This window comes from Channa argus, chromosome 4 (assembly GCF_033026475.1).
Source record: "Channa argus isolate prfri chromosome 4, Channa argus male v1.0, whole genome shotgun sequence".
Lineage (NCBI taxonomy): Eukaryota > Metazoa > Chordata > Actinopteri > Anabantiformes > Channidae > Channa > Channa argus.
Genome location: NC_090200.1, coordinates 21,938,820 through 21,951,454, shown reverse-complemented (window position 1 = coordinate 21,951,454; position 12,635 = coordinate 21,938,820). Strand labels below are relative to the sequence as shown.

At 39.6% G+C, this 12,635-nt stretch overlaps 1 protein-coding gene across 2 annotated transcripts in view; it reads right to left on the bottom strand.

The window, feature by feature from the left end:
- Positions 1-12,635, bottom strand: part of tmtc2b (transmembrane O-mannosyltransferase targeting cadherins 2b) — an 86,295-nt gene that overhangs the window by 29,133 nt on the left and 44,527 nt on the right. The window lies entirely within an intron of this gene.

Below are 12,635 nucleotides of genomic sequence, written 5' to 3'. Positions count from 1 at the left end.
GAAGAGTTTAGTGACATTTCTTCTTTTGTTACTGATTCTGATACACTGATATGATACTGACATGGAAACACCTTTTATAGAAACCGGAACTTTCTCGTTGACTTGAAGTCCCATTTAATCAATGACTGAATTCATTGATTAAATAGGACTGAATATGACCTTCCATCAAAACTTTCTAATTATTCACATTTTTTCATTGGAACATATGAACTCCATTCATCATATTACAGACTTGATATTAAATGCGTTCCCAAAAGCTGTGTTGAAACACATATGAAATATTTATAGTGTGTTTGGTTGTTTAATACTTTGCTGGCAGAGCCCTGAAAAATCACTGGATATATTTCCATCAAGCATGTCCCAATGTTAGAACCAACTGACCTTTCTTAATGTATTCTTGTTGAAAATCCAACTTGGGAAAATGTACAGCAAGGTATCCAGTTGTATTAACTTGTATCATGTCATAGAAAGACAAAACAAGTGGGAGAGAAATCTTTGGCACAGGAGAGTTAAAATATATAGATTTTTAAAAGATGAACTATGCATCAATGGTTTGTTTCATGAGGATCTGCAGTCTGTATCCAAATCTCCAGGGCATCCCAGTACCAGATGAAATTCCTTTTGTTATTTAAACTTAAACCGAAAGACAGCACACACTAACCTCACTTTACTTTGGTAACAGTGGATGTGATCTGTCTTTGTCTCCAGATGCCAAAGGGCACAAACATGTCTGTGAACATCATCTGTGATTCTAAACATCATTCCGCTGCTTTGGGGTTGCACTATTGATTTCCTCCTCCGTCCATTGTCATTTACACATTGTACTGCATCTGTGAAGCGAGACTTTGGAAACCCTTAGGGAGATCTGCCTGCAGGGGAGAAGCTTTGCTTTCTGCTAATGATCACTGATGATGCAAAAAGCTGCCGCCCAACACTAAGGCAAATCAAACAACAGGAAATGAGACGAGGCAAAACCAGGGCAACAACAAGAAGTCAAAGTCCTTTTAAATCGCTGTAGCCTTTGGCACTAAACAATAAAATTATTTGATGAAGTATCTCTAATGGGAAGATATTTTTAGATACTCAAAATTGAATCTGTGCTATGTTATTAGCTAAATACTGATACAGCCAACAATATTCATAGGCCTTTTTGAAAATATGAAAAGCAAACAAAACAACTTAAATAAGGTCAGGTCTGTCCAAACCTTCAGGTAAGACCTCAACAATCCATAGTACTTCTGTATTTTGTGAGGATAAACACAGCTGAAGAAGATGTTCAGTCGCTTGGCAACAAAAGGTCATCATTTGAATTCACATCACCACTTCCCATTAGTTTGAGAGACTGCCAAAAGTGACCAATCCTGGAGAAAAGCTTGGCTGAAGACAGGACAGAGTGAACCACAAAGAAGTAATTGTTTGTAGAAATTATTATTAGATACTATAAAGCACTAAATCAAGAATACAGTGTAAAGTTGAGCTGCTGAGTGGAGTTTTAACAGCTGAATCACTTCATCCTGAGACCTAATAATTTTTTTCACACTCACTGCCCTGCTCAGCTCCACAGTACACTCACAAAATCCCTATTAATAAGTTGCAAGATGTAAAAAAGGAAAAATATTAACATCTGTTGGAGCTACAAGCATTAATATAGTACAAACAAAAAAAATGGCTCTATTTTACATGGAAATTCAATTTCAGTGAATGAAACTGTGCCAGTTCAAGTGAAAGGCCAAAAGAGAAAGCACATGGGTCATGAAGCAAAATTTATGTTTTAATGGTCTAGTAAAAAAAGAAATAAACAAACCCTACTTCCCGTTGAATATAGGTTAAACCCATGTCTATGCATCATTTTAACTGGTTCTCAGCGACACACAGGAATGCAGCATCTATGTTGCTGCTGACTGTGGGATTAACATTACCTGCTGCTATATGCATAAAACAGAACTAAATGCAGGCATAAAATATAAGATAAAGGAGTAGTTTTATATTTTGTGTCAGCTACTGGTCATCCACATGCTCATCGTAGCAGCTGATAGCATACGTGCACAAATCAAAAATGCTCTTAAAGTCTGAAGTGACAGTGAAAAAGCTTAAACTCCATGTACAATGTAAGATAAACTTTGAACTTTTTCCCTAGTTTAGTTTCCCTAGTATCTCTGGCATTCTAAATAGTCCTTCTAAGCCCAAATCTAAAATCTGTCATTTGAACTTCATTCTCTTTAAATCCCACACAGCAGGTTTCAAAGCACATTTTCATTCCAGCCTTACAATCACTAGAATTGAAAAATAGAGGTCATGTGGCTGCTTTTTAACCTAAAGAGCATGAGCAGAAAATCTACAAAGAGATGAGGGGGACTGAAGTGGTCTATGAGGTCCAGGGGCTGTACTATCTACAGACTTTTCCAGAGAAATTTGTAGAGCGGTGTTAATACATCTGAATCACTACTTTGGGGAGGCTCAGCTTGGATTTATGAGGCTCTTCTACAAGCTCTTAAGATGACTCTCTGGCCTAAACACAGGGCTTATGTGACACCTTCTCAGTGCTAATGCAAAGCACTCTGCAGTAGAGGCTGGAAGAAAGATCTTCTCAATTTCTTGGGTGACAGGTCATCTAAAAATTGAGTGTTATATGGGCGGGCACCAAGCCAAACCCCTAACTGACCAACACCTAGATCCCCTCTGAGCTCATCTCTGTAGTGTTTACAGGTGATTGCTGCACTATCTTTGATGCTGGAAAGCAGCTTGGTTCATGCTGTGATGAGACCACCATCTGCAGAGCAACAAGCTGGCACGACTGTTTCATTTGTGTGTATACACCTCTGAAGTCCACAAAGTGCTGCTGCAGATGATAACCTGGCACCAATTCCACACATAGTCATTCATACCTGGCGCAATGACAAACAGATATGTCATCCTGACTCTTCCCAGATACTGCACACACTCAGACACCAACACCTTAACCACATCCATATGTCGATGCTGAATATTAGTGTTTCATTTACAATCCTGTGCTGCACTTATACATTGAGATTTTACATTTTCTATGTAGGATACAGTGTTTGGGCATTAAAAACCACCCTTTGATTGCACATTAGCATCCATTTGTAACCCTTATGCCCCTTCTGTTTATTGTCTTTTGGCAACTGGACTAAATTTCTCTGGACAATAATTGTGAAGGCAAAAAATATAAACAACACTGTATGGGCAGTGAGCAAATAGACAAATCCAATGTCTATTCTCTCTTGGATAAACAAACTTGCATTCTTCTTAATATGCCTGTGGTTAAAATGTCTCCTAGCATAAGCTCAATTACCACCCGGGCAACAGCTCTCTGGGTGCTATAGCGCAATTATGCAGAAACACCAAGGCATTCCAGCTCTGTGTCTTTTGTCTATAATCCAGTTTAGTTTGAAATAAATAGCCTAGCAGAACCCCTTAGGAGGCTTGAGGGCAGTGTTTCTTTTTTTTATTCCCTTTTGTGTTTCAGACGTGATCAGTTTAGAACTGAAACAATTTAGCCTCTATAAGGGAGGCATGTGAATAAAATATCCTTGGAGATGAAATGCAAAACAGGCCAATTAAGGTATCCCTTTTTGTGCCTGTACCTGCCTTTTTTCTTCTACACTCTGATTAGGTTGAATTGAGTGAGAATAAACTCAATCTAAAAAGTTTTTTTTTGTAACATCCACTAGCGTGTTCTGAAAGAAGTCTTGTGGCCAAATAAAGTGAAAAAGCTCAGAGAGAAATTCCATTAATTAGTTTGGTGAATGAACTTTATTGTCAAGGTGTTCACAGGCTTTTTTTTTTTTTTTTGCATAATTAGCTGATGCACACTAAACCAATTTTCAAGAAGCGTTTTAAGGACAATTCATTGCACGACAATAACAAGCCGATCAAACCACAGTGCTGCCATTGGCTCACACTCCAGCGAGCACCTCCAAGAAAATCCTGTCAAAGAAGAAATGGCACGTCTGACCGTTCCCCTCCTTTTCATCATTACTGAGATCAATTGTCTGCCGAGGGCCTTTCATCAAGATCCTGCTTCACAATAATAGACTTGTAATGGAAGTGAAAATGAGCTCAGGGTTGCAATCAGAGAGTGTAACCACCTTCAAAGCCTTCAGACACAGACACACACAGTTCTGATTTGGTAAGAACACCAGATCCCCTGAAAAGTCTGCATAAATCTTTCTGAGGGCTTGATGGATGGATATACTCGGCTTGTGTCCTTGACTGCCGGATCAACTAATCACGCTTGAGGTTGATGAACCACAAATTCGCCATCTATCTTTTCTCATTATTATCAGCAGCAGCTGTTGTGATCCCCTCTACTGAGACATTAAAGAACTTTGGTTGTAAGACTCAATTGTTAGCAGACAGGTAAAGATAACAGCACCAGTCACCTCGTAACAACATGTTATGGATTACCAACAGCTGGCTCATGTTTTTAAAATGTTAAGTTAATGGCTGACATTTGCTTTTACACATACAACATATAAGCTGGTTTGTTTTGTCCAATTTAACAGACATTTACTTTATGGATACAGATTGGGATACATGCTTATTTGTTTTTGTTGTTTTGTTTGCAAAACTAGACGCATAACTCCAGAGTAGAGATCTACTATTCATATCTTGATGTATGAAAATGGCAGCTTTTTCCTCTAGCTCTTGGTAAGAAAGCTAATGAACATATTTCCCAAAAGTTTGATAAATGCATCTAAGTACAGTGTAAGGCTGAGTGCTAAATTATGTAAAGCTGAAGAGTGACAGATACTGTCATGCTAGTAAACACTCAAGAAGATCCAAATCTTAATTTTTTGCAGTCTACTTTACAGAGATCTTAGTAAATCATGAATCATCGCAAGTCAAATGCTTATGTAAATGCTGTCATCACTTATTATACCACTTCAGTGCATAGAGTAGTTTACCTAAAGTCAAGTGGATCGCTGGTGGACTGTGGGCCACATGGTGCAAAAGGTCATAAAGTCAAAACCCACTGTGCATCTGCCTTGGCCTGCTCATGATCAAAGCGTTTAACCTGTGTGAACCCATCAGAAAACCCACACAGTCAGCTGGTCTGGCTGCCAGATAGAGCTGCAAAGACCAGAGAGGGAGAAGGTCTGGCTCAGTAAAGGCAATGGGATGCGATGGAAACAGGCCAGTGATGAGCAGGAATTTGCTGGAGATTTGAAAACAGAACATAACAAAACAGACTTTTACTTACTGGGAAACATGCAGTTGGAAAATGCCTTTCTCAATTAAAAGCAATTAAAAATTTCTCCATTGAATGTGAAAGATTTTCTGTCTGGTAGTACTGCCCACCTCTAGGCCTGATGTGAAGTAAAAGAGCTGGACACTCAACAAACATGGTATAAGCGAATAAGTGTCAGCAAAAACTTTCCAACCAAGACGTCGTAAAACATGCCATCTCATGTTTTCTTGGTCAGTCTTTATTAACCATAATCACTGAACCAATGGAGGATCCATTTCGCTCGAAACCTTCACTCAACATTCCAGCTCGTCTCACTCTGTATCACTTTAATTCAACCTCTTTAAACACACTTATTTTGGATGTCCCAGCCAAGCTCCAAAATGCCAGATGACCCTGATTTAGGGGTGAAAAGGGTCTCCCTTCTCTGTTGCCAAAATCAGAATAAATTTATTTCCTCATCAGTGGCAATCAGACATCCATAGACAGTATAAGAAAGACACATCTCACTCCATCTAACCGCAGTTTGTCTCCGGACGCGATGAAATTAGCAGAAACGTCTGCTAAGGGGCAAATGGAGCAGTGTGGTATAGGTTGTGTGTTAAGACAAACTGAGGATCATAAACAGCTAATCAATGGAAAATCCTTTGCTTTGCTTAGTGGTTACTCAAACTTGAGCAAATAGTGTTAAAAGAAAGGTAACATAGAACCGACGTCTCTTAAATGAAAGAACGGTCATGTTTATTAGTACTCAATACTAACTCGAGTTGTATTAAGAAAAGGGAAAAAAAGGGTCAGGCAGACCAAACAATAAGAGCATAATGATAATGGAAAACCAAAGTAGTCCCAAACCTTTAAGATTTCAGAGAAGATATTCAGCGAGTGAAACCACAGTAATGGTTTGAAAATAAAATGACTGTTCCTGATTTCTGGTCTTCGTTTCCTATATTTATTTGTACTGTGAGGGCCAACTCGACTGTGTGACCACTGCAGCAAATCTGCTATGACAAGATGCTGATTCAAGCGATAGGGTGGGGGATGAAATTTGGGTTTGAGGTAAGTTATGTTCTAAGTTGCTCCCAGTCTCTCAAGGGGTTTAAGGATAAATGAAAAACAATATATTGACCGAAAAGAAACAAACATGTGGTGCTTCTGAGGCTTGTTGCCAGCTGTTTTTGAACTGGATTAATCCTGTCACACATGGATTCCCAGTCATTACTATGTGTTTGGTAGATCAGAGCCATTGTATTGCAGGGTTTAGAGAGGCAGTAATCCCGTCCAGAACACGCATGAATGAGACACACAAAGCCAGAGCTGGGGTCCAAAGCTAAGCAGATCTACTGTCAGGGGGATGTCAGATACTGGATGCAGAAAATAGCACTGATTGCATTTTTCTTCCCTGAGCTGCTTTTTGCAAATAGCTCTCTGGTGTGTCAAGTTATGGTTGAGCACCCGATCTTAGTGACAGCATGCCATTTGTTGCTGTTTATACTGGCTAGTAACGAGCATGAGAGGAGCTCAGCATGCACATAAAAAAAGGATGACTTGTGGTGTGGGATGGTGATGAAGAGCAGAAGCAACCATCCAGCAATGGAGGTCAATGATTCACTCTCACCGCTCCTATACCATCATTTTTGGCCACAGCACACAGCTCCAACATCCCACCCTGCAGTACCAGTTCAGCAGAAAACCTGGAAACTACTATGGCTAGAGAATATATTAGGGGATTTGGCAGAAATTATAAGACTAGACAGACATTTCTACCAGGAGTTGGTGGAGATCAAAACATACAATATATGATAAAATCATTACAGACTCAAAAAGCTCGATGAAATGCCATGAAATTGCTTTAATTTGTAATAGTTTTCAGCAGAGATGGTAAATCAGACACTGTATGGCCACAAAGACAGAAAACTATAATGAGAGAAAATGAAAAAACAACAGGCAAAAAACAGAAAACCTGAGAGATCAAACTGAAATGTAAGAAAGCTGTAATGCTGTGGGAGTTTGCCAGATATCTTTCTGGCTGTCCATGTCTCCATGGAAGCTTGAACTCATACCAGTGCATGATAACTCAATTCCACAGTGGCATGCCCCCAGATTACAAATGAATCTGGGGATTGAGCGAAGAATTCCCAGATGTGCTGGCCCAGAAACCAGGCACCTGTATGTCTACGTCGGCTGTAGCCCCCAATCCATCTGTGACAAGATGGTGAAAAGCAACACATGGACATTTCTACCTCTAATCAATTAGACTCACTGTGGAGTAAAATTGGTATAAATAATGCAGATAGTTAACGATTGTTTTATGTGTATAGAATATGTTTGGACTGGATTAACATGTTAGTGCTGACAAAGCCATATTTTGAGCAATTCAGCTATTTAATCAACATGATTCTCAATAAAACTGGAATGTCCTTTTAAAGCTCCTACTGTAGAGAAAGATTCTTTCCACAATTTGCATGTTTCAATCCAGTGGACTATCCGGTGTGGCTTCACTTCACAGTTGCGATAATCATTCCAATGTGTCACAGAAGAGAAATTACAACTGTTCATGAGCCAGAGTCCATTCAGTCCACACAAATGATTGAATGCTTGAAAAAAGGAAACTCAGCAGCTAAACAAAGAAGAATGGAGCACAATCAGAGAGTACTGTAAGAGCAAAAATTAGAGGGAAAGAGCTGAAGAGCAGCACTCATCCTTCCATGGCTGCCATTTAGCACATGCACCAATCTGCATGTGCTAAATCACAAAGGTTATTAAAATTCAGCACATTTCAACAGAGCTCTCTGTATAAATGTCAGCTGTGATGGTTATGGAACATAATGTCATCTTAGAGGGCAACAGCAGACTGAAAGTGACACACTGGTTGAGGCTGAAAAAATCTAATAAATAAAAAAAGATGTCAACAAAAGCATGAGTTGACTTGTTCTTCAACACCCCAAAACTGTCTTGTCTCACCAACAGTCCAAAAAAAACAAAAAGTATTCCATTTTGAATCTAGAGACACACACATTAACAAGTCCTTACAAGAGAGAAAGCAGAGCCAGGGAACACCTGCTACCCCTGCCAGAGAAAATAAAGGAAACAACCTGTTTTTTGTAACCAAAAAAGTTGCTTGATTTTGAAAATTGCTACACATTGTCATGGAAATGTGTGTATTTTTCAGAGCCACATTTGTGTTACCTATTAATTAATCACTGATATTTTGGTGCTAACCCTATGAATACTATTGGCTCACATTAACAATTTGTGTATAGTCACTATTTTTAATGTAAAGTTTTTAGGATAGAAAACCTCTCAAACCAAACCCAGCAGTGACCTAATAATTGTCAAAATCCTTCAAGCATTGCTGTCTTGTAAGGCTGGCTGATACATTTCAACACCTACCCCCCATAAAAAGAATTAATGACCAAAATCCTTACTGCACGGATTAATAAGTAAAAATGTGCACTACTGTACATTGCACATGTTCAAATATGAACCTCCATGATCGATGATTGATATCCCATGAATAAACTAACACCAGCTTGGAACAGAGTGCCATCCCTGGTACTTGTACCCTAAAATAGGGCATCAAGTGGCTGATGGTTCACGGGAGTGACAGGCCATCTGACAGGAGCACTTCACACACACAGTACCTCCTGAAAATATCTACAGCACTCTCTGTCTCTGTCCCTTGGCTGCCCCATCCATTAATGTCTCTCCCCTTCTCTTCAGGACAGTTATGCTCCAACTCTTTCACACATGCCCTGTTTCTCTTCAGTTCTCTCCCTCTGTGCTGGGAGTGCCCACGGCGATGATAGAGCCTCTGCTGGGAAATGCAGCAGTACTGTATAGCAGCACGCACAGGGGGAATTTCTGCTGAGACTCACAGCTCCAACAGAAAAGACAAGCCTATTCAGGTAACAGACTGTACCATTCAGATTTTCAGCAACATTTGTGAATGTTGTAGGACATGTCAAGATGATGCGGCAGAAATTATTTTTGTATAATCCTCAATTTGTCTCTCTTTACTTTGTGTAAATTGGAGCGTTGCCAACTCGGCATTGGAATGAATTAATTTCTAATGTCCATCTGAAGAAGCTTGGAAGCCATTTATAGTTCACTGGATATCAAGTTATGCTTGTTTTGATTAGGATTCCTAAAGCCATATTTACTGCACTAAGTATACAAACAACTCCCATGCAAAAGTTCCCATGAGAACTGTAAACTTCTCATAGGGCTTTAAGCCAGTCCAGTTTTCACGCTGTTACCTTACAAGCACTCAAAAACCGCAAAAAACCAAACAAAACAAATTAAGCTTTTGAACAACCTCCGTGTTGGACTTTGTGTAAACACATGTCCATGACAATCAGCCTTCTTTTAGTTGAAGTACACCTTTTGGTTTTATATTTCAAAGAGGACAAAAAAAAAAAAAAAAAAAAGAAGGGATTTATTGAGAAATGACACAATAGGTCCATATGAGGCCTTGCAGATGCTTACAGTGGTCTATTTTGTTACTAGTGTAGCAGATGGAAGTCTCAAGTAATGCAATCCTAGCTGACTGATTTAACATGCCACTTTATTTGCTGAGACCATAAAAAGGAACCATAAATAGGAACTATGGTCAGCAACTGAAACAAAGGACCAAACTATATTTCACTTCTGCTGACGTTTAAAACTATAGTTTTTAAAACTTTCAGCTGGGAAATATCATCTGACCTAAGAGAACAGAATGTGCTCCAAAAAAAGGGTATATTTGGATTAGGATGGTCCAAAGAAAAGCCAAGGCTGTGAAAAGACATCTTGGTTAATTATAATGAAGAGTGTTTCATCACTGGAAGTCTGTTTTTTGCTCTAATCATGAATCATTCATTTCTTGTGAAAGTTTAATGATTTTGTGAAAGCAGATAAACCACCCACTGTATACACAGTTCCATTAAGACAGCCCAGAGCTTGCCTCAGAATGATACAACAGGACACTGTTACTATGGGACATTCATTTTCAGGACTAAGGTCATAACATGCCACTACTGATTCTTAGACACACTGTGATACACAATTGTTTTCAGTAACAAACGCAACAGGAAACAAGGTGAAATATTTCAAGTCTCTGAAGTATTTTGCATCTGTTTTATACCAACATGAGGCTTTGATTTATAGATTTTTAATCCATCTCTCATTGTGCAAAGTCAGAGTCACACAGTGGTAGCTGCTGCCTGCACTGTGACTGTCGGATTTGCTTGGCTGTGACTGAAGTAACCTCATATGACCTCAAAGCTTCGACATTCAGGGGTCGAACGAAACACCTGTTTAATCATCTGTTTTTGGAACAACCTCTCTATTACACCACAATACTTTTCTAGAAGGAGCTGAAGAAACAGCGTCTTTCACAGTTACAAACCACACGTTAAGTGGGCTGGCTTCATAAATACATTCGGGAAATAGCTAGCCCAGATCTGTCTAAATGTAAGAGAATTATAAAAGTCAATAAATGTTATGTTAGTATTATTAATTAACACAACAAATTAAGATTTAAAAGAAAAACCTGCTGTGGTTATATAAAGGTTTGTGTGTGAATGCCATGTAATACCATGGTATTGTAGATCTAATCCAATCTAATCTAATGTGCTGGGAAAAGAAAAAGGAGGAAGATGATGTTGAACACATCTTGGATATCCTGTATGGATTTGATTTGGTTTGGTTTCCTGCAAGCATGTGTGATACGATATATGTTGGAGGAGAAACAGGGAGACTAAAAATGCCATTTAACACTTCAGTGACTTGATTGCCATTTGGTAACTTACACGATATTCTTTGTCCCTTAGGCTGTTTAAGAAACCAGGTTCATTTTTTCATTTTGCCTGCCACATCTTACATGCGCTTGTTTCCATCGTGGCACTTGGCAAACAGCGGGTGTTTCCAAAAATTATATTATTGCAAAAAAGTGTGCTCAATTGAGTAGATAGAAATGGGTGGGTCAACACCTACTCAACTTACAACTCTCCCCCTCTAGACAGATATAGTGGCATCAATATTCCCAGTCAGCTCTGGCACTAAGCAAATACGCACATTTCCCCAAATGATGAACTATTTCTTTATGTTGTACAACACAGGAATCGACCCCTGTTACCTCTTTGTTTTTCAATACAGGTGCTCCTATTATGCATGCCTTCAACTACCCATCTCCCCATCCAGACCAGAATCGGTGGTGTGTATCCCTATGTGAGATGCAGGTGGGTGAGGGCAGGGGGCACTAGCTGAGCCCACCAGGCCCAATCCATCACACAGTGACAGGAGCCATTAGAGCATACAGGAGCATCTGTGGTGTCTCAGGTAAAAAGGCGTGGGGTGGGCTGTGTTTCTGTGTACCTCATCTAATACACGGCAAGGGGATGTATATGTCATATTTGATATGCAGGGTTTTAGAGTGTGCGCGCACACACACACACATACCTTGCCATATAAACCTTCACTGCACACACACATACATCTGTATGATCTGAGGGAGTTCCCAGTTCACATCTGCCCTCCCCAAGCTGTTCCATATCAGACATCTCAGAGGTCAGGTCTTGCTGGCCCCACCAGATCGCAGACACCTGAGTTCTCAGCCCAGGTGAACTCTGTCACCTTCCAGACACATAACCCACAGATGCCTTGAGCAATGACCTTGCACTAAAAGCAGAAGTGTGAACAGAAAATGGGAGGTGTGAAAAGATAAAGTGTGTAAGCCTGACATTCTCTGAGGGCCAGCTGGGTCTTGTCCCAGATTTGGAAATAATTTTCTAGTGGCTAGTGTCGTCGGATGCTGGACACGAACAAAAGCAATCGTAGATCAATGTCTCAAGTTTCTTTGAAGATATAGTTGAGCTCCTATGTGCTCAGGAGTCACTGATTGATGTATAGCATTGACATAGCACCACCAAGACAATTCCTCTTTATCCAGTTTACACATTCAAAGCATCAGATTTCTGTATTGTATTTTCAAAGGGTTATTCTTGTCATGATCATGTCAGGAGTGTGGCGCCTCCAGGGACTTTGGCTCATTCGGTACCTCTACGTTAACATCAGTATTGCCTCCCCAGTGTGAAAAGATCTAACGCTATCTCTCCTGCTATTATCTCACCCATCACAACAGAACAATGGCCTTCGTAATGAAATAAATATGAACCTCTACATCAAAAGTAAGGGAATAAAGTTTTAGTGAAGATGCTTACATAGAATTACATGACCAAACTGGTCTTGTTTTCCCATAGCTAAGGTTTAGCATTTAGGCAAATTTTACCGTCTATAATTGTCTAAACACTAATTTTAGTGCTAAGCAAACAATAAAATAACACAACAGGACAGACAATTTACTGAATTATGCTATGGAATAAACATCGTGAAATCATTTTAAAAGGCATACCTCCCTCAAGTGAATTGAGCCCCAGTTGTTCTTCAC